The sequence below is a fragment of the Lissotriton vulgaris genome, chromosome 8 (genome assembly GCF_964263255.1).
Source record: "Lissotriton vulgaris chromosome 8, aLisVul1.2, whole genome shotgun sequence".
In the NCBI taxonomy this organism is placed as follows: Eukaryota; Metazoa; Chordata; class Amphibia; order Caudata; family Salamandridae; genus Lissotriton; species Lissotriton vulgaris.
The window spans coordinates 209,398,844-209,423,086 of record NC_141696.1 but is presented as its reverse complement, the minus strand read 5'-3'; positions in this window follow the sequence as shown (position 1 = coordinate 209,423,086).

Here is a 24,243-nt window from a genome sequence, read left to right as displayed (position 1 = left end):
CCTATCATCTGGCCATACCCAGGTGTGAGTAAGGCTAGTCCCCTGATCATTGGGACCTAAAGAGCCACACCATTTGTTGCTGGTTTAGGATTTGGTCCACCAACACAAATGAACCGTCAAATGATGGCTGATCTTTAATGGTTAAGTGAATTGTAGTGCAACAAAAACAATATAGTGAATTAAAATAGGATGATGTGTCCTCCTAATATAAATTTTATTCTGCGGCCGAACAACACCTCCTAATTAAAAATCTAGAACAGTGCAAGAGAGACAGTCAACAAATATCTGTCTAGTAATGGGCCAACATGTTTCTGCCTATAGGGCAATCTGTCACATGGCTTTCATCTGGGCCTCTGTTCTTTCAATAGATGCACTTGAAGTGATTCAAAAACAAAAAAACACCACCAACAACAAAGTGGAATAATTAAGAAACGCGGTTGAATACGATACAACCTGTAACAACCGGAAACATTAGCCCTCCATGTCAATTAGGAAGTAGGATTTCTATGGAGGAAACTGTAAAGTAATTAGTGTCACCTAACTGTGTCCTTATCCTAAAACATGTGTTTCACCAAAGCTATTTAGAAGAAAAATAATCAATTTATGCTCACCCTTCATTGTAGGGGAATTGACCTCACCTCACCTGGACCTTGCTCTGGTTCTACGAGGCCCGCACTGTGTAGATATAAGAGGTAAAACAGAAAGAAGGAACACCATGAAGCACAAATATCAGCCTTCTTGAAAAGTGTCCAAAACTACCTCTGTTATACAACTCAACTTATGTCTACAAATCAACAAGTATAGAGACTCCAGCACACCGACAACTATGTGAACCCAGTCTCAAAGTATCTCAGACTGATCATATTTCTCTTCAAAGTTTCATTTAAAATGTCTCAGAACTGCTCCCTACTATATATGGGGACAGTGTTAATCTCCAGTCTGTCCTATGTAAGTTTCCCCAAAACGAGGGCTCTATAGCTAGGAAGCTCAAGTCTGTCCGATGTAAAATTCCTCAAATAGAGGGCTGTATAGATGGAAAAAGAAGGAGAGATTCTCCAAACTCACCTCTCCGTCGGTACCTCAGGCTCCCATCTGAGTCTTGGGGGAGGTACCGAACCGGAGAGGGCCAGCATTTTAACTACATGACAGAGAGGCACTATATTTGTAACCCTACGCATCACTATACAGGGCGTGTAACGAAAAAGAGAGTATATTATTCCTCTTGAATTCTCTGCGCCTATTTGAGGAAGCAAAAGACGAAATTAGACCCTTACCTCCGTTTTTCTGTAGTTACATGTATGCACTACTTTGCGCTCGAACTCCCGCGGGCAATCTCGCGAGATGGACTACGGGATGATGTCATCCCGCCTGCATTCGTAGTTCTTAATTCAAAACAAGTGTAACTGTGTGAATGTCTAGTACCTGTATCACAAAATATATCCGAATAGTATTAAACAGACTAAACTCTAACAGAGTCGAGTTGTATTATTATGCATCAACGATGATGCATTATCGTTCATGAACTACAAGATGACGTTGTGACGTCCATTTTGGTAGTTTTATTAGCCCCGTCACATTAAGTGCTTACTCTGTTTAAAAGGCATAGACTTCTTCGACAGATACCCCTTTTAACACAAGTTATTGAGACATACATGTATGTGAATGTGAGGTAATGAAGAATTGATAACTGCGTTTCAGTGTCTCCTTTATGGGGTTACCAGCAACTGCACCAAAAGTAGTGTGTGGTGTTTTAATCAATAGACTACAAAATGACCTCATAACGTCCATTTTGGTAGTTAGTTTGCCTCGTCTATGTATTCATGTCATTTTATGTATAACTCTGTAAAAAAGGCATAGACTCCTCATCTTCTACCACAAGCTCTTCAAGCAGACCTACTTATATGTGCATATAAGGTAATGGAAAATGATAACTGTATTTTAGTATCTCATATAGAGGATTCCCAACTTGTCCAAAAAACCTTGGTGTATTTAATGATCTTATACTATTTCCTGTATGTATAGGTTAGTGAGAGCCAATTGTTGAAGTATGTTAGATAACAACTGGTCTTTCCTCAGTAATTGCTTGTCATACTAGCCATACATAATTAAATGTTGATCCTCATCTTGTAGATCTTCCATTGAGTAGTAAAATATAACATCTCCTCACTGAATGGACCTCTATAACAGGGTCCAAGGAATGTCATCGTTCAGTCCGTCTGAATCAGTCCGGAGCTATAGATCCGTTTCTGTTCTTTCTGGAAGATGTATCTGGACACATCACTTATATGCCCAGGTATAAAGGGCTTTTCGAGAACAGTCCATTGGAAATCAGTTTCGCGATGTTGCTTCTCCAGGAAATGTCTTGTGAGTTTTGTAAGAGATTTCTTGCAGCGGAAAGAGCTCTTATGCCCTAACATTCGTGTGCGGACTTTTCCGGTAGTCATCCCCACATAGCGAATAGAGCAAGTACATGTTAACAAGTAAATTAGGTTGTTGCTGTTGCAGTTGCTAAAGTTGCACTGTACCCATAGTCTATTCGTACCTATATCTATTTCCCTAGAGTGTTTGGTTTGCGGGCAGACAGAGCAGATACCACAAGGGTGGTGCCCCACAACAGGAGGAAGATTCCATAGGGTCTCTCTGGTTTTTCTGAGGATTTCTTTGGGGCGAGTATGCACCAGGAGATCTCGGATATTACTTGCCCGTTTAAATGCAAAAAGGGGCAGGGCAATCTTGTCATTGCTGTGATTTAGAATCCGCCTGTGTCTTCTGATAATTTTCGGAATGTTATTGCTCCTGGTGTTGAAAGTGCTAACGAAAGTGAGTCTTTCTAACGGAGGTTTTGGAACAGGAGGTTCAAGGAGAGCTTCTCTGTTGTTATTCATTGCTCTTTTCCTTGACTTCTTAATCAAGGAGCTTGGATAGTGTCTCTCCTTAAGTGGTAATGACAGGTTGCTGGCGTGTACATTAAAGTCCTCTTTATTGGAGCAGTTCTTACGGACTCGTAAGAACTGCCCATAGGGTAGATTTTGGCGTAGGGACTTAGGATGATGGCTTTCATAGAGAGTAGAGAATTTCACGCCATGGGTTTCCTATATAGCTCACTCTGCAGTCCTGCAGGTGTCGCATATATAGACAAATCCAGGAAGGCAATCCTTTCTTTGTGGGCCTCTACCCTGAATTTGAGGTACTGATTCTTGCTGTTCAGCCATAGATGGAATTCATTGACTGAGTCTATGGTGCCTCTCAACACCACCAACATGTCGTCAATATAACGCTTCCACCACCTAATCGATGTGTGGAAGGGGTTGGTGGAAGCCAGTACGTGCTGCTGTTCGAACTGGTGAACGTACAGGTTTGCCAAGCTCAGCGCAAAAACACTGCCCATACTTGTACCAGATATCTGGAAGTATGTTTTATCTTCATATTTGAAATAGTTCCTTTTCATGGCCATTGTGGCTAAAGCCATTATGAATGGTACCGGTGTAATTGTCTCACAGATATTATCCCTCAGGATGGATGCAACGACTTCTAAAGTCTCATTCTGAGGGATAGAGGTGTACAAAGATTCTATATCGAAAGAGACCAATAGGTCTCTTTCAAGGTCAAATTCGATTTCAGGGAGGACTCGTAGGACATCTTTTGTGTCCTGTAAGTAGGTGGGCATCTTTTGTACAATAGGCCGTAGAAATACATCTACAAAGGTGGAAAGCAGCTCTAATGCAGACCCTATCCCTGAAATGATAGGCCTACCGGGCGGAGGCCTCTGTGGCTTGTGCACCTTTGGTAGAATGTAGAAGTAAGGTGTAACAGGGTGTTTGGCTACTAAAAAGGCAGCCTCGTTTCGGGTAATCCATCCCTCTGAAGACGCCTCTTTCACTAGGTCCCTTATCTGCTTCATGACATCCTCAGTGGGGTCTTGTTGCAGAATCGAATATGCATGTTTATCATTCAGTTGTCTCAAACATTCTGCCTGGTAGTCGGCAGTGTTGAGAATGACTATAGAACCGCCCTTATCTGCCGGTTTTATAGTTCGGCTTTTGCTTCCTCAAATAGGCGCAGAGAATTCAAGAGGAATAATATACTCTCTTTCGATATACGCCCTGTATAGTGATGCGTAGGGTTATAATGATAGTGCCTCTCTGTCATGTAGTTAAAATGCTGGCCCTCTCCGGTTCGGTACCTCCCCCAAGACTCAGATGGGAGCTTGAGGTACAGACGGAGAGGTGAGTTTGGAGAATCTCTCCTTCTTTTTCCATCTATAGAGCCCTCTATTTGAGGAATTTTACATCGGACAGACTTGAGCTTCCTAGCTATAGAGCCCTCATTTTTGGGAAACCTACATAGGACAGACTGGAGATTAAAACTGTCCCCACATATAGTAGGGAGCAGTTCTGAGACATTTTAAATGAAACTTTGAAGAGAAATATGATCAGCCTGAGATACTTTGAGACTGGGTTCACATAGTTGTCGGTGTGCTGGAGTCTCTATACTTGTTGATTTGTAGACATAAGTTGAGTTGTATAACAGAGGTAGTTTTGGACACTTTTCTAGAAGGCTGATATTTGTGCTTCATGGTGTTCCTTCTTTCTGTTTTACCTCTTACATCTACACAGTGCTGGGCCTCGTAGAACCTGAGCAAGGTCCAGGTGAGGTGAGGTTAATTCCTCTACCATGAAGGGAGAGCATAAATTGATTATTTTTCTTGTAAATAGCTTTGGTGAAACACATGTTTTAGGATAAGGACACAGTTAGGTGACACTAATTACTTTACATTTTCCTCCATAGAAATCCTACTTCTTAATTGACATGGAGGGCTAATGTTTTCCGGTTGTTACAGGTTGTATCGTATTCAACCGCATTTCTTAATTATTCCACTTTGGTGTTGGTGGTGTTTATTTTGTTTTTGAATCACTTCAAGTACAACTATTGAAAGAACAGAGGCCCTGATGAAAGTCAAGTGACAGATTGCCCGATAGGCAGAAACATGTTGGCCCATTACTAGACAGATATTTGTTGACTGTCTCTCTTGCACTGTTCTAGATTTTTAATTAGGAGGTGTTGCTCCGCCGCAGAATAAAATTTATATTAGGAGGACACATCATCCTATTCTAATTCACTATATTGTTTTTGTTGCACTACAATTCACTTAACCATTAAAGATCAGCCATCATTTGACGGTTCATTTGTGTTGGTGGACCAAATCCTAAACCAGCAACAAATGGTGTGGCTCTTTAGGTCCCAATAATCAGGGGACTAGCCTTACTCACACCTGGGTATGGCCAGAAGATAGGACTGATCACCAAGTCAACTTGATGGTTACCCATTGCTAAACGGTTTGGATTTTGTAAACCATTTTATGAATGACCTATACAGTGTCTGTGTTTCCTATAAACATAGTGTTCACCTTTGTTTTAATAGGCTGTCTTTATGTGATTTAGACACTCCAAAATCTTGGTAATTTGGATTGGCAGTCCAACTACATAACTTGGCTGTTTGACCCCCTGTGTTAACTTTTTAAAAGTGACATTTTCAAAATTGTAATTTTACTCCTGACTTCACCATGAGAGAGGATTTTTGTTACAATTCGAAACAAACACAAAACATGAACTGGTCGCCTGCTCCCAATTGGAAATGATCACTTATCAAGTGCAATAGGGTGACACCAATATTATCCTGTGGGAGAGGCAGGCTTTGCAGTAGTGAACAACAAATGTAAGAGTTTCTCAGTACCAGGACTTGTAAAACTTAAAAGTACATGCCTTACATTTCAAAAACATTGCATAAAAAATGGCTGTATATTTGTGTTGTACATATAATGGTGCCACATATGGCGAAAGGTATGTGCTGTTCCCCACGAACATATGACACAGTCTCTCATTCACCCATACACATATATCCAATTCATATGCACACATATTCATACATCTTTATAGACCACTCTATCACCGACACACATGGCAGCCATGTGTGTCAGTGTTCGATCAAACCATAGTATCTGGCTCTATGGACATTAGGTTGCTCATAATGATTTTTGTTGATCAGAAGTAGCTCTATCTACAGAAAAGGTTGCCGACCCCATATCTAATGAAAGTTTCATAAGAGACAAACAAAAGCTATAAGTCAAAGGGATATATTTTGAATATAATAGAACATACAAAAAAATATATTTCCATGAGCCGAAAACTGCAGACTTTGGCTGCATTATTAATCAGAAAATAATAATGAAATGTATTAAATGAATGTTTGCTTAGATTCTCCTGCAGCATTTCGGAGCAAATGTTAAGTGGTCATGAAGTCTAGTATTAAGTGCGCGTTGAATGCCTATTGATATACTGCTATCTATAAACCCGAATAAAGAAAATGTTCATGGTGACATCAATAATTAATGGTATTGCTTTTAGCCATTACTGGGCACTTCAAGACACTGTCTCATACTATATAGCAATGGAAGTCTTAGATTACTGAAATAACCTTTTAATTTATCTTGTGTCAGTCTTCTTTCAAAATGGTTTATGTATGTGGATGGAAAATAAACATACATATTTTGTAGAATGCTTTCTTCTATTGAATCAAATAAAATCCATTGAACGGTTTAATATAAATCCATGTTATTTAATTTATCAAAAATAATAGATGAGTTTAAACATATATTTCAACAAAGAATGGATGGAGCACTTTTTGACAGCGAATTGCACCATCTACTGAAGATGGAACTCCGTGCATTTCATAAGAAGTAGAAGCTGATAATTGCCCACATTGAATTTAGAGTCAACATTGAATTTGCCATACTGGTCAGTGCCCATCAGGTCACTCAGAATTGTATGTCAAGGTCTTGCTAATGTTTGATAATGGGGTAGAGGCCCTTGCCCACTGTTGTCTACTTAGAATTATTAGTGAAATACTGCATGCTGCAAATCTTTAGCCTCAAACTACAAATGGAGGTAGGGTGTACAAGGAGGATGGGTAAGCCGATTGGACAGGGTTACAGCAATAAGCTCATGTAATTACACCTTTGGTTTGAAAAAAGTCAGGTGAAAAATCTTTCAGGCTTTTAGTTCAAGATGACCCCTGAATTTGTCCAGCAGTAGAAGAAGGATGTGGGCTCATTGAGGCTAGTGCCAAATCCTTATGGGCTAGAACGAGACGGTCAGGCCATCGATTGAATGAAAAAGGAGAGTGCCCAGGACTCTTTAGAATTTTTTAGGGTGTAGGGTATTTAAGAAGGTGAAACGATGAAATTGATCCGCTGGTAATTGGCCATTTTAGATGGCCGATGACCAGTAAGTGCTGGGAGGGTAATCTCAGGCATCTGTTTTATTAAGGGCTTCATGTCCTATCAACCACTTGCACTAATTAAGATCATTGGAATAACTTGATGAGGCAGGGAGAGCAGCAAAGTGATGTACGAATGACGCAAGGGTCTTGCATTGAGATCCTTCAATGACCAGAAGCTATTTGAATTATTTGAGTCCAGGGGAAATAAGTTACAATACAGCATGGTGTGGTTTTTCCACAGAGCATTAGTATCACCATTATGAGATTTGGAGTGTAGTATTAACAAGTTTACCCCATTTGGAACTGATTTAAAAAAAAACATTTTTGTTGTTCCCCACCAAGTTTTGCCATGCAACTGAGGCAGGAAACACAGTTGATTATTTCAACTCTATTCTGAGAATAAGTGCAGAGATCATCTGTAACTACCACTATTACTTGAGAATGTGCAGGAAGAAACATTGTACAGAACATTGGGGCATATTACCAAGGGCCTTATCGCCACTTTAGCGGGAATTTTTCCCGCTAAAGCGGAGATAATTTTATCGCCCTATTACCTAGCTGTCGCTAACACCAGTTAGCGACAGATAGTAGGAGATAGCGATCATCTTGGGGCCTGCTTTGCATTTCAGCGATATTTATCTCTAATGACATGCAAAGTGGGCGTGCCAAGATGTTAGCGACTGGAAACAGTCGCTAACATCGCTATCTCCTATTACCTACTTTTGAAAATATTCGCGCTAAGCGCGAATATCTCCAAAAGCTAACGTCTGCCCAGAGCAGTTCTTAGCCATGTTATCCAATGGTAGGTGGATAACATGGCTAAGAGCATTAGCTCGGTAATGCACTAAGTGTGGGAGGGTATACTCAGGCGTGAGTCCCTTGCTCATTGCACCATCAGGATTCAAGCAAACCGGGCTGATGACGGCTGAAATGCCAGAAACCGGTCCCCGGAAGCTTGTCTCCTTCCCAGTATACGAATTGGCTTGGTAGTTTGGTTTGCCCTGTTCCCATCATGCACTGGGACAGGAACAGACTAATTTGCATGTAGCCAGGTTCTGAGCTGGGATGGTGCAGTGAGCTAAAAAACGGTGATGGATCAAGTCCTGATCTCTTGACTGGGTAGGAGTATTCTGCATCATTCAGAAACTCTGTCCATCACCTTTTCCAAAATCGATTTTGTCCACACTAAGTGTGGGAGGGTATACTCAGACGTGCGTCCCTTGCTCATTGCACCATCAGGATTCAAGCAAGCCGGGCCGACGACGGCTGAAATGCCCGAAACCGGTCCTCGGAAGCTTGTCTCCTTCCCAGTATACAAATTGGCTTGGTAGTTTGGTTTGCCCTGTTCCCATCATGCACTGGGACAGGAACAGACTAATTTGCATGTAGCCAGGTTTTGAGCTGGGATGGTGCAGTGAGCTAAAAAACGGTGATGGATCAAGCCCTGATCTCTTGACTGGGTAGGAGTATTCTGCATCATTCAGAAACTCTGTCCATCAGCTTTTCCAAAATCGATTTTGTCCACACTAAGTGTGGGAGGGTATACTCAGACGTGAGTCCCTTGCTCATTGCACCATCAGGATTCAAGCAAGCCGGGCCGACGACGGCTGAAATGCCAGAAACCGGTCCCCGGAAGCTTGTCTCCTTCCCAGTATACGAATTGGCTTGGTAGTTTGGTTTGCCCTGTTCCCATCATGCACTGGGGCAGGAACAGACTAATTTGCATGTAGCCAGGTTTTGAGCTGGGATGGTGCAGTGAGCTAAAAAACGGTGATGGATCAAGCCCTGATCTCTTGACTGGGTAGGAGTATTCTGCATCATTCAGAAACTCTGCCCATCACCTTTTCCAAAATCCATATGAATTCCACTGCAGAACCTACAGTTACATCTTTGAAACACAGATGAAAGATGATCACAATACAAGTACTTACTTGCACCGATTGAGGTGAAATACTTTGGAAATTTGAACTTTATACTGTTCTTGAAAATACTTGAACTGCACAGACCATGATGCAGTGGGGCGATATGGCGGAAGAGGTCAGCGGTGTGCTCCCAACTCCGGAATCCCCTTTTCATGGCTCCCGGTAGCCATTTAGCTGACGAGCTGGTTGGAGATGCACCTGCGCGCCAGAGGGGCAACGAGGCCCATGACGGGTGTTTGGCGACCTGTTCTGCAACCCCGAAACTATCTCTACTGATGAGGGACTCAATCCCGAAACACGAGCTAGGCTTGTGTCTAGAGATGATCACAATACAAGTACTTACTTGCACCGATTGAGGTGAAATACTTTAGAAATTTGAACTTTGAACTGTTCTTGAAAATACTTGAACTGCACAGACCATGATGCAGTGGGGCGATATGGCGGAAGAGGTCAGTGGTGTGCTCCCAACTCCGGAATCCCCTTTTCATGGCTCCCGGTAGCCATTTAGTTGATGAGCCGGTTGGAGATGCACCTGCCCGCCAGAGGGGCAACGAGGCCCGTGACGGGTGTTTGGCGACCTGTTTTGCAACCCCGAAACTATCTCTACTGATGAGGGAATCAATCCCGAAACACGAGCTAGGCTCGTGTCTGAGGATGATCACGATACAAGTACTTACTTGCACCGATTGAGGTGAAATACCTTGAAAATTTAAACTTTGAACTGTTCTTGAAAATACTTGAACTGCACAGACCATGATGCAGTGGGGCGATATGGCGGAAGAGGTCAGCGGTGTGCTCCCAACTCCGGAATCCCCTTTTCATGGCTCCCGGTAACCATTTAGCTGACGAGCTGGTTGGAGATGCACCTGTGCGCCAGAGGGGCAACGAGGCCCGGGACGGGTGTTTGGTGACCTGTTCTGCAACCCCGAAACTATCTCTACTGATGAGGGAATCAATCCCGAAACACGAGCTAGGCTCGTGTCTAGAGATGATCACAATACAAGTACTTACTTGCACCGATTGAGGTGAAATACTTTGGAAATTTGAACTTTGAACTGTTCTTGAAAATACTTGAACTGCACAGACCATGATGCAGTGGGGCGATATGGCGGAAGAGGTCAGCGGTGTGCTCCCAACTCCGGAATCCCCAAATCATAGAAACACACCGTGTACAGGCCGTTACAACACAAATGTCAACAGCTTGAACGTAACAAGCTGTGAGGGGATAACCTGTTGTATGCACTTGAGTTGTTATTACTTCAGCTCTTGCAATGAGGTGTTTAACAGCAATTTTTCATGAGGGTATTCCACCCTGGCTATTTGTGAAATGGAATACAACATTATTTGCATTTCTCTGAAATGCTTGGTTTGTTCCTCCTGAAGCTCTCCTTTGAATAAGCTTTGTAATGTCCTAAATGTGAACATTTGATATTAGCGGTTCCAAATCACAGACAATGTAAGGGATCAGCAGTGAAAGAAAGATTGCAAAATAAAAGTAAGATCCCTTCTCCTTTGTTGATCATGTACAGTGCATATATCCACCAACACTACGCATTTATTACATATTATTTTACGGCTCTGCTGATAATGCTAAAAAAATTATTTTTCCTCAGCCTAGCCTTTCTGACTTCATCTTCACTTTTTACCCTTCCTATAATCTCTTATTGAACATTCTGAATGGTCTAGTGGTATGAAAACTAATCAACAATGTGATTCTGCAATATGATTGACAGCCTTTGAGCACCATGTGTCCTGTTCTCTATGAACTGTTCACAGTTCTCCGTTTTCTTCTTTCATGATATGCCTTCTTGGTTCTTCTCTTCACTTTGTGGAACACCCTACCCTTGCTCATGCCCTCCCTCTCTAACATTTGGAAAAAAACATTAAACACACATTGTTCTAAGTCCACCAAAATCTGTGGTAGAAAGAATTGAGTTAATTTGACACTAAGAAAACCTTCTAAAATAATACAGGGGCATATTACCAAGCAATAGCGATAATTATCGCTATTGCTTGGTTAGAGACAAAAATTTACTGCTGAGCTGCTGCGATTTTTATCGCAGATAAACCTTGGTATTACCAAGGTTTATCGCAAATGCGATAAAAAACGGCCGCAATGCATGAATATCGCTGAAAAGGCAGCGATATTCATGCATTACCGAGCTAATGCTCTTAGCCATGTTATCCACCTCCCATTGGATAACATGGCTAAGAACTGCTCAGGGCAGGTGTTAGCTTTTGGAGATATTCGCGCTTAGCGCGAATATCTCCATAAGTTGGTAATAGGAGATAGCGATATTAGTGACTGTTTCCAGTCGCTAACATCTTGGCACGCCCACTTTGCATGTCATTAGTGATAAATATCACTGACATGCAAAGTGGGGCCCAAGATGGTCGCTATCTCCTACTAGCTGTCGCTAACTGGTGTTAGCGACAGCTAGGTATTAGGGAGATAATTTCATCTCTGCTTTCTTGGCTTTTAAAGCCAAAAAAGCGGAGATAAACCCCCTTGATAATATGCCCCCTAGTTCTGTGTTCTATTTTAATTTTTTTAAAGGAGATGAACATTAAGTATAATACAGCTTAAAAACACCTGACTTTACTTCTTTCCAAAAGGATCACATTTGCCCAATAATATGTAGAAGGTTTAAGCCGCCTACTTTCACTCTGGAAATAGCTCCGAACAAACTATATATTTCACGCTTAGAAGCTTCTGTCAATTACATGAGTGTAAATGCTGTAACCTAAAAGCTCTATTCTTACCTTTACATTTAAAGTGACTGAAATGACTCAAACAATTGGCTTCTCACTCCAAATCAAGGCTTCTTTCACAGGTGACATCCACTTATCACAGCTATAAATAACATGAGTATGTCAGCTATAAACAACATGAGTCTGTATAGCGAAGAACAACCGGCATCAATCCACCAGTCAGTATCTTTGTTGCTTTCTCCCAGTGAATATTCACAATTAGCCTTCACCTCTTTCTCACTTAAATGTATGAACCCAGCTATTTAATTTTACCTTTGTGTGGATCTCATACTGCTGTCACCGAAAGTATTGTTTACACATTTCTGAATTATTATTATCGGCTACATTTGACAAGACAGCCCCGTGCACTGTGTCTATCAAATTTTATTTGACGTGGCTATCACATTTAATACTTTTTGTGAAATAAAATGGCAAATTGTTCACGACATTTAAGACATGAAGATTGAGTCCTTTGTTGCCATGATGAGTGCCCTATTCACCAGTCCACTTTTCTGCGCATCACCAACTAAATTTATGTTGATAGAATGTTGTATATCTTACACTGTATATATATATATATATATATATATATATATATATATATATATATATATATATATATATATATATATATATATATATATATATATATATATATATGGCACAACAACACCACTCAGCAACATTCTCAACGACCAGCCAGACCGGCGATACAAGCCCAAAATAGGCGAAAAGGCGCGTTAGCAGCAGGAAATTAAAACCTGCTCTGACCTGGTGTAAAGTCGTACGACAGCCTGCACCAGAAAAGGGAGCCCAGCCCAGAGCTACACCTGAAGGGCAACAGATGCCATGGAGCCACTGATCAAGCAGGCCGGACACAAGAGGGCCACAACACCCACTGCCACCACCCACAGGACCCCCCCCCCCCGGACCAACACTGTGGCAGCGCAGACAAAGACAGCGACCTTCAGAAAACGCACCAACCTCACAGACCCAACACCAGAGAATGTATTTGCCCACTACAGGCTCAAAGGGGCATTCATCCTCCGCATCTTGACCACCATTGCCCGCAGGCTGATGGTACCAACACAGCAGACAACCAACATCCCACTTCAGACACAGCTGCTGGCTGTGCTACATCTGTTGGCCTCTGGTACCTTCCAGCCAACAACTGCCAGAGTCAGAGGAGTCCCACAGCCAGCCCAGTCAAAGTTCCACACAACGATCGTGGATGACATCATCAGCTTGCTACCCCACTATCTATACTTCCCCCACACTGCGCAAGAACAACTGGAGACTAAGCAAGGCATCTATGCCATAGCTGGCTTCCCGCACATGTTGGGGGCAATTGACTGCACCCATGTCCTACCTTTGCTCCCTGGCAACACTGCACACAATAACCGCAAAAGAAAGCACACATATTCCATCAATGTTCAGGCAATAGTGGACTACTGAGGAATCTCCACCAACGTCGACGCCAACCACCCAGGCAGTGTACTAGCGCTACCAGGATGGCACCTATGGAAATGCACTGATGGTTGGCAAGTACCAAAGGAAAACACCACACACCTCAACTCCACAATCATGCAACTCATCACACTGGGAATACACATGTTACAAACTCACATACAGCATGCCAAACAACATGCCCACCCACCAGACACAACATCACAACTTACTGTGGGAACCTGGGCCAGCCATGCACATAAGCCAACAACGGCATGGCACCTCAGCTACACGATAGCAGATTGTGGAGAGATGTGGGGACAAGGCATGTGGGTAGGAGACAAGTGACCCATGAATGAGAATGTACACAATGCCAAGTGTGGCGTGGATGGAATGGCCAGACTGCAGTATGCAGACCACACACATATCCATGTCGACATACACTGCTGGTGTTTGGAGGGTAGTGGATAGTGGACGCAACCATGTCACCCCAGCCAGTGGGGAAGATCGTGGAAATGTACAGCTGGTCCCAAACCTGTCTTGCCCGCACCTGAGTACCCAGGCCTCAATGCTCACCTGCCTACACTGGCGTTTGTCAAGGAGGGCCCACCACGTGCCGATGCAAACTCCAAGACTGAGGCCCGCGAGCCTGGCAGCCTGCTCTGACCATCACGGCCTCCGCAACACAGACCCGTAGTACTCCTTTCTCGTTGACGTACTCCACCGGCCTACACAGCGGACTAGTAGGTCACACATTTGGAACATAGTCTTGATTACACCACGACAGAGAACGTTATGGCTGATTTTATGTCACTTTACTCCCTTCGATGTGGTGACACCATATCTGTGTATAGCATTCCAACCACACGTGTCTGTGGGCCCACGCTGACTACTGACCTCGGGCAACACTGCGCTCGAGTAGGTCACACATTTGGAACTGAGTCTTGATTTTTCAATGGCAGAGTACATACCATTGGACGCAAGTAGACGTGTAGGAGGATGACACGTTTCAGTTAGGAGGAAAAAAGGATCATCATTACGGAGGTGATCGAACACTACCGACAACTGCCCTTGTGTCACTAACTGTGCATCGCGTGCCAATGACACGTGGCTGTGGGCCACTGCTGACCGCTGCCTCCAGCCTACACTGTGGTGGAGTAGGTCACACATTTGAGACTGATTCTTGATTAAGCAATGGCCGAGTTCATATCTTTGTACCGGCATCATCGCAGACTGCATCCCCTCTCAGCCCCGGTGCCACTAAATCTGTTCCCCGACATTCATGGACACTATCTGGTTGAACTTTCGTAGTGTCTGAGTCAATGGAATGGGGGTTGTCTTCCTCCTCATGTAGCTGATACCGACGTGCTGGTAATAACAAGGCTGTAGCATTCCACTTTTCCATTTGTCGCTTCTGGATAGCTTCTGCCCTCTGCATCATGCCCTGGAGGACACCTTCCACTGTTCCCCACAGCCCTCTGCCACATTCCCCTTGAACATCGACGAGGACCTGCTTAGTCCACGTGGCTCTGTCTCAGTGCACTGCAAGTTACTGTCTCGTGGTGGGGTGCCTGTGCCGGCCGCTCTGCATCCTGGGCCACTAACTCTGTACAGCTCAAGTCAGGGACCCTGTCTTCTGAGATATTGGATGGCCTCTGAGACGATGGCCTTGGGGTCATTGACGCAATGTGTAGGTGGCCGTGAGCCCTCCGCTGCCTCCGGCCTCAACTGTTTTCCCCCAGGGCTCACGCATCAAATCGAGTCCTGACCGGCCCGGACGTCGCATCACTGAAGGAGGCACACGCCACCACCGCCAGGACCACCTCCAACCGGCAACTGCCAGAGTCGAAACAGTCATACAGGCAGACTAATGGAGTTGCTCACACCTGTTGTGGATGCCATAATCTGCCTGATACCCTGCTCAGCACTCCAGGTGCCACTAACTCAGTGCACCCCAACCCATGGACGTTACTGATTGAGTTGTGCTGTGGAGAGGTTACGCAGCAATGTCACCTCAGGCAGTGTCGGAGACCTGGAACGATGATGAGGAAGATTATGCAGGTGTAACACACCCCACTGCAGCTGCATCAGGTATATCCCGAAGGGACACAATCCTAGACAATTTTTTCACATGAGCGCGCTCAACTCTAGCACCCCAAACTCAGTAAACTGCAACTCACAGACACTTCTGTTTGCATATTGGGTGACCTCTGTACTTGCTCCGTCTAGGTCCATGATGCTCTGCAGTTGGCTCTGCAATACTGGTGTTTTCAGTTTCCGTTTTGATGGTGTTCACTGTTCAAGTTGTTGCCAGCACCAACCACTCTGGGAGGGCTAGCTTACACTCACCACACACACATCCAGCACAGGTGTCACTGTACATGTGGCGCTGCCAATAAAGAGGCCGAGCGCATGTGCCCGTAGCCAGTGTCCGTGTTGTCGTAATGTATGTATGAGGGCCCGGGCTCTACAACATTACATTATGCTGTGTACAGCAGACACACACATATCACCGCAGGCAGCGAGTTAGACCTTGGACATGTAGCTTTGTCGTCACCCACTCAATACATAAGAGGAGTGGACTGGGCCATCATACGTAGGTCCAGCGCAGGTGTTTGAATGATAATTGTGTGCCTCTGGGCGTGGTTCAGTACTGGAAATGTGCAAATGCATGTGACTCTGTTGCAGTGTGGGTCTTCTTTGTGGGGGTAGGTGGTCCCAGAAGGGAATTAGACACCCACGTATGTGATCTAGTTTGTCTTCCATGGGTTCAAACCCCACCTACACCTGTTCGGCCACCTCCTTTTGGCATTCTGACACCTGGCATTGGAATGCCATGTTTGGCTCGGTGAAATGTTGGGAGCCAGCCGTGCTGGCAGGTGCTTCCTGCAGTGTGGTCTGTGCAGGGGCTGGGTTCTCCTCTATGTAGCTTGGCTGCCCAGATCCTGGTGGTGGGTTGCCTGGGATGCCCATGAGCGGTTGTAGAGCGTCAGTGTTGAAGGTGAGGTGGTCCTCTCCAGCATCACTGATGAGTTGTCTGCTCTGCTCGAGGTGTTGTTTGTCCCTCTGCAATGTGAAGGGGAGATGCATGTTGACATTGTGTTGACATGTAGGTTGGCGCATTGTTCTTGTTTACATGCAGACTGTATAACAATGTACATTGTGACTGTTTGAGAGGTGCTAGATTTTGATGTAAGACAGTGGACATTTGGACTACATGACGGATGTAAGGTTGTACGCCTACATTGCCATCTCACAGTTTCCTGCACTGTTAGATGTAGTTGGCCTGTTCCTGCACATGTGCATACCCAGTTGTGCCCTCTGTTCTGAAGTGTCGGGGTTGCACATTGTACCCCATTATCGTCAATGTGGATGTGCTGTTATTGCTATGTGTGTGTGCTGCAGTGTGCCACAGGGATCAGGGACAATGCGCTACACATCGTTGTGCATGTGTGCCATCTTGCCCATCACCCCTCTGGCCCCCAGTCCCTGGTCGTTACTCCCCCTTTTGATGTTGGGTCAGGTCCTCTCAAGCTGTGTGCAGACTCCCAACTCCTTGCACCATCTCCACACTGATGACTGTGACCTCCGTTTCCTTCAGTTCCTCCTGTGCGCTGGACTCCCTCCTCCTGGCGCCGTTGCTACCTTCCTAATGGCAGTGGGTTTGGGCTTGGTTTTGCTTTTCACATCATGCCAGCGACTCTTGGCCTCCTCCATTGACCTCCTCAACTCTCCGACTGCATTCACGTTAGTCTAATTGTGGGTCAGTTGATGGTAGTGTTCTGTCACCTCCGTGACGCTGATCTGGTTTCCCTGCGGACTGCAGCCCGTCTTCCTCTCCCTCTTCTCCTTGGCCTTCCCCGACCCTGTTGTTCCTTGCTAGAGGTCTGTGGGGCTTGTGGGGTTCGCGTTGACCTCTGCAGGTGCATCCATGGTGCAACGCACTTTGAAATGTTTTTGGTGTGTTCTTTTTGTTGCTTTTATAGTGCATTTTCCTGCATGACGCGTGGGATTTGCAGACCTGTCGCTGGTTTTCGCTGCTTTTTGTTTCACGATTGGCCTCATCGCAACTTTTTTTGCATTGGTGTTTCGCATTTTTGTGGCATTGCTTTGACTTTATCACATACATTTGAGCATTGTCGTGGGCCTATCGCATGTTACCTCTGTGTTCTGAATATTTCATTGACACAGCATTATTTTCCCTTGATAGACTGCGATATGAAGAGTTGCGTTAAGCTAATATCCCCCACGGTGTTTAGGTACTATATTTTTTCTCTTTCTGGCCAATGTTAACACGTTTTACTAACAGACGGTCGATTTTACTCAACCATGCATTTATTGGTAGACTTTAGGAAAGCCTGCCTGATGATTTAGCTAAAATGGCTAAAACCACTTGAAGGTGTCAGATGCTGGATCTGCGATGTTTTCTCATTTCCAACAGGAAAATCATTTGAACTTTTAACAGGTCTTTATCCAGTGGAGGATGAAGCAGGTGATTTGTTTTACGATCCCAGGCCTACAAAAATGTTCGACATGTCTCCCATTCTCCACTTCTGAACAATCTTGAACAAGGGGTGTGCCTCAGGGATTTAACATTAGTCCAGGGTGTTTCGTTGCATTCATCTGAACCTCAGCCATGCTGTTTTATAAGATTGGGGCACTCACTATGAGTAAGAATATTTCACCCAGAGTGATAACTCTGGGTGAATTATCCAAGTCACAGTGAAACCCTGAGAAAACGTAGATTATGCTACTGGGGAAAGCCCCCGCCATCTGGTTTGGGGAATGGTGGCCACACCAATTGGGGCCTACCCACATGCCTAAACAAACGGTTAAAAATCTGGGGATTAAACTTGACCAAGCGCCGTCAATAAACGATCATGTTGCGGCCACCACAAGCTCCTGTTATTATAATATTCGCCTGCTGTGCACAATTTTTCCCCTCCCTCCTATGAATGTACACAGAAACCTGGTTCAGGCAATGGTGATAATCAGGCTGGACTATGCAGATACTCTGCTAGCTGGTGTTGTAGACGCTGTACTATCCAAGCTACAGGTAGTGCAGAATACAGCGGCTAGATAAGTCCTGAATCGCCCTGCAGGCACTGCCTCTGTGCCCTTACTGAAGGACTACATTGGTTTCCGACAAAGAAGCGTTCCATTTTCAAAATTTACCCCCTCACATATAATGCCTTGGGAGGCATAACTGCCCCGTATGAGTCAGGCACGCTCTGGGTGCATTCTCCTATCTCGCCCCAATATATTGGAATAAACTACCCCAAACTCTTTGAGAGACTCTCACATTCAGCAACTCAAAGCTTTTCTATACTAATTTGACCTTGACACATATCAAACCAGGATCTGTTCACAGCGCCGCCGTGATGCGCCCGGGTGAGACATGCGCTATAATAAATTCTATTAACATAACTTGACAACTAACGTGTATCGAGGCCTAAAGTATCAGGTCCAAAAGCTACACACCAGATAATGCTGTTCCCGGAGACACCAAGACTCTCAAACTTGTTGCAGGTGTGGGGCTCCAGGCAGCAGGATTACCTGGCCTCCACTCAAGACATGCAATAGTCCATGGAGAGCAGACCATACCCACCCTGGCAAAGCCCAGTCATACCCTGTACCTTTTCCACCACTACACTCATGAGTATTCCAGCTGACACTTCCTTCCCACTCAGAGCCGGTAGAGAATATCAAATTCTTTCCACTGAAATGAGGAAAAACGTCCTGGTAAATGACCTTGCAGTTGTGGGTCTGAATAGTTAAACGCTATAGTAGACATATTGGCTATTAACATAGCCCCTGGACCCCTGTATCTCCTCAGCAAAGTCTAGTCAGTTCATTTTGAGGGCCTTTATTTCTGCTTAATTGCATATGCAGATGATGCTCGGATATTTCTATGCATTGGCCCATCAGTGGAGTACATATTTTGTAGTTCCAACCCGCTCCACTGATGATTTACAGAGTTTCTGGATACCAAGGTGTAGCGTAACAGCAGGACAAACCAAGAAGTGTTGTCATTTGTTACTTTATTAATTAATACAAAGGACCCGCAGGGAGCGGGAATATGAACAACAGTCACCACGGGAGTCGGCTGTCATCTGTCCGACAGTTACAGTGACGTCATATAAATATGTATTGAACATTCCATGGTGACACCAGGTGATGTCAGGTCATGGAAAAGGAAAACATACTATGAAACATAACCCACTGCATCAACAACAATTATAACATGTACAACATCTCCCTTTCCCCATCAGAAAACACAATTTGAAATTCTACTCCATAACTTAGTCTTTAAACCTTTTGGGCAAGTTGATAACTCTACCCCCTCTGGAAGACAAACCCCTTGTATGCTCAATTTCAGCGTCTCTCGTGCGTGCTGCCAGAGAACTAGTTCCATTCATACAGGGGTCTACCATAGAGTCTTCCTGGGCCAGAACCGTGTCCCCACTTTCAACAGTGGAACTCCTTGAACTTTCTCCCAATGTCAAAGAATATCTTGGGCTGGCATCAGAATGCGACTGGTTTTGACTTCCAGATATGTCTTCCCATTCGAGCACACTATCGTTAAGGCTCGCTTCTCCACTTTCTACATTTTTCATTATTATCTTTTCTTGCCCTTGTTTGAGCCTTACCACATCGTCTTTACTGCGCCATCCTTCGCCTTCTATGTACACCGCACCACTTGACGCTTTACTGATCTTCATGGGTTTACTGAACCTTGTTTCTCCCTTACTCACCAAACCTGGCTTCTTTACCAACACCCAATCTCCGGGTGTTACACATTTGTCTTTTACCCTGTTTACCCTATCAGAGTATTCTTTGTTTTTCATCTGTTTTTTTTCAATGTTCTCTTTCACTTTGAGCTCATTCTCACATACTTCTCTCGCCTTGATTATCGTTCCTTTCCATCCACCTATTTTTGGTGTTATGATGTTGTTACATGCTCTTCCTCTCATCAAGAAAAATGGGGTATACCCAGTGGCTTCTTTTGGCGTATTGTTGTACGCATTTATTTTCACTCTAATGAATTCTTTTACATCCATGTCATTTGCAATGGCCATTTGAATCCCTTCTTTAAAGAACCTGTTCATTCTTTCTACTTGGCCGTTGCTCTTTGGGCTGTACAGTGGTGTTTTTTCCTGTGCAATTCCAGAGTTTTCTAAGAACTCGATCATCACTCGTGACACTAATTGCGATCCATTGTCTGACACTAGGACCTTTGGTTGACCCTCACTGTCAAATATTTTTTTTAAAAACGTTATGACCACTTCTGTGGTAACCACGCTCACAAATTTGTAGCACACCCATTTTGAATAGTAGTCTGTCAAGACTATTAAGTACTTGCATTTATTTGTCAATATGTTGAATGGTCCTGCGAAGTCTATCGCTATTTTGGCCCAAGGTCCATCTGGGATTTCCACCATTTGCAGTTCATTCTTCTCAACCCTCCAATGTTTATCCGACTTTAAGCATTGCTCGCATTTATCTATATAGCTTCTTATCTCGCTATCTACTCCTGGCCACCAATAATGCATCCTTAGAATATTCTTTGTGGCAGTGGTACCTGGATGTCCTCTGTGAGCCAGCTTTATAATTTTTTGTCTGAGTTCATATGGCGGCACGAAAACTTCACCCCTTTTTAAGAAACCATTTTCCAATGTTAGCTCATCACTCACCTGCTGGTAGTTTCTAAGTTCCTTTGGGAGATTCCTTACATGCGGCCATTTTGTTCGCACATATGTGGTTACTTTTGCTAGAGTAGTGTAGCCATACTCTCCTGCCATTCCTTGTCTGTGATCGACCCTTCACATATTATTGTAGCATCAATTAGAGCCACCACGCATTCTGTGTTATCCTGCTCTTCTTCTTTTTGATTCCGTACAGGCAAACATGACAAGCAATCCGCTCTACTGTTTTTGCCCCCTTTTATATGCTCAATTTTGAAATTGAATTCTTGAAGTTTTGACATCAACCTTATCAGTCTAGAGCTTGCATTTCCGTTGCCTCGACCTTTGCTGTCCATCATATATATCAATGGTTTGTGGTCGGTTACTAGGGTGAAGCTTTTTCCCCATAGATAGTCCTTTAGTTTGTGCACCGCCCATACACATGCCAAAGTTTCACGTTCAATCGTGCTGTAATTGACCTCTGTCTCATTTAGCTTTCTAGAAATGAAAGCAATCGTGTTCTCTTCATTTCCCTTCTTCTGACAGAACACAGCACCAATTCCATCACTACTTGCATCCACAGTTACGATGTTATCCAATGACGGGTCATACGGTTTTAATGCGGGTGCACTTGCTATTTCTTCTTTGACCGTTTTGAAGGCTTGTTTCTGCTCATTAGTCCACTTAAACACCACATTCTTTTTTAATAGTCTTCTGAGAGGTTCCACTTTTTCTGCATACTTCAGTATGAACTTAGCATAATATTTACTGAGGCCAAGGAATGATTTGAGGGTCTCCTTGTTTTTTGGTTCCGGGGCCTCCCTTATTGCATGTACCAAATCATCTTTTGGCAAGATACCTTCTGCTGTCAAGACATGCCCCAGGTACTCAATCTCTTTTGTCATAAACCTGCATTTGTCCTTTGAGACAGTCATACCTTTCATTTTTAGTACATCCAACACTTTTCCAATTAACTTTACGTGGTCTTGTTCTGTCTCTGAATGCAAAAGAATGTCGTCCTGAAAGGCTTCTACCCCTTTCATTTCCCCAAACAGGACGTCCATGAGTTTTTGAAAGACACCTGAAGAGGACGCCAATCCGAATGGGAGCCGCACATATCTAAATGCTCCGAATGGCGTGATGAAAGTAGTTAGTTTTTTAGACTTTTCTGACAGACAAACCTGTTGATATGCAGCTCTTGAGGTTCCGTGACAATTGTAAGTGGTGCATTCGACTCGCACGAATATGGTCGAGTCTGGTATCTATGAACCGCAAATGGCGAGTTTAATGAGTGTGCGCAGTTTCGCTGCGCTAACCTAAACCGTTCGTCTGTTACGTGGGTATTTCCACCTGTACCCACGGGTTCCATCTTAGATACGGCATCCATTTTGTCTCTTGCCCTCAAGTAGCCAGCGAATGGACGTTGTCCGCGTCGCGACCCTGGGACTCCCAAGATATTGCGGAAGACACATGTTCTTTGTAAATGTCTTTATGATGAGGGGGTTGCTACTGTAAAGCAGATGGCGCCGCTCGAGGCTCATCTTGCCGCACGGACTTATTGTCTCAGCCGTGCATCTCATTAGGCACGTCTCTTTGATGCCTGTATCTCGTGTTTCCCGATACTTCCCCTTTTACACCCTTTCCGATCTCCCCACTGTCTCCGTCTTCCTCTGCACCTGTTTTTGTTCCTATTTCGATCTGTTTATTACCGATTGGAATGCACTAATGTTGGGAAGATGGGTTTTTACAGTTGGGAACCGCCAAATGTTTCCGCACTTATGATCCGGACCTTGTGTGTTTCAGAGTGACCAAAGCGACCCCTCTGGGGGATGATGGTGGGAACCGGGCCATAAACTTTTGTGTTCAATGTAACCCTATGGGGAAATTGTGTATAAAAGGAGCGATCTACAGAACCAATTTGAAGCAGTCTCCCCAAGTTGCACGTGTGTTGCTTGTCGTGACTACTGTATTCCCTGCAGTAAATAAACCTTGAATCTTTGACGCCGAAGGAAGTGTCCCGTGTCTCTGTCATTCGTACGCCGGAGCAGGTTACCCACGAAGGTTTCAGGTGTTGTGCCCTGGCACCGCTGGGTCCTACAGAACCCAGTCCTTCAGTTGGCGCCCAACGTGGGGCTGCATCAGTGGTACCGGTCCAAGCCTGACGATCGTGAGGAACTTCGTGTGAAATCTCCGAGGGAAGGTGCACCCCGCTTCATCGATCCTGTTGTCGAAATAAGTGGCCCGAAGACTTTTCCCGCGAAGATTCCCGCCTCCTGACGGCTGCGACGGACTGCTGCCCTGACTGTAGACCTGTTTTGGCGCCTGGCGTAGACCTTGGTAGAGCGAGACGATAGACGGGCCTTCCTGGTGACGCCATTGATCTTTGAGTTAAGTATTGGTGGGTCGCTCCCAGAGTCCTTGGTTGTTGACACTTTAGCGAGTGTTTTTGTTGTTGACGCTGTGAGAGTGTTTTTGTCGATGACACTTTTCTAGCGTTTTTGTTGTTGTTGTGTTGTTTGACGACTGCAGCCGCCAAAAACCGAGGGTTTTGTTCTTTGCTGGGACTTGATAAATCCCGTAACCCTTGAAGTTTGTGAAACTCGGCTAGTGTGCAAGATGCCTGGTCGCAGTACTTTGTTTAGTTGTTTCAGACCTTGTGGTACGGATTCCCGACTGGAGGACTCGTGTCCGATACCTCCGGTTGGAACTCCCACTTATGAACTATATAGTAAACATGGACTAGGTCCGATTACCTTTAACGATTACTGGATTAAGTACACAAAGAAGGACGGTGACCTTCGTTGGCCACCTCATGGTAGCTTCGAGGCCCCGATCTTAGATAATCTAGAGATTAAACTATTCGAAAGAAAATCAAGGCCGGCCATGTTTGATGCCTTTCGGTTGTGGCGCAAAGAAGCCCGACAGAAGGAAATTAGACAGAATAAACGAAGTCAGCGAGATAATGTTGCTACCATAGTGAAGAAAGCAGAGCAATTTCAGCGTGATAAGGAGGATAAGGATAAGGAAGTGTTTGACAGACTACAGCGTATGACCGTAGATAAATGTTATCCCGCTTTGCCTATGGAGTCGGAAAAGAAGGAAGAGCCAGTTGAGGATCCTTTAATGTCTTATCTTATGAAGTCGCCACCTCCATACGCACA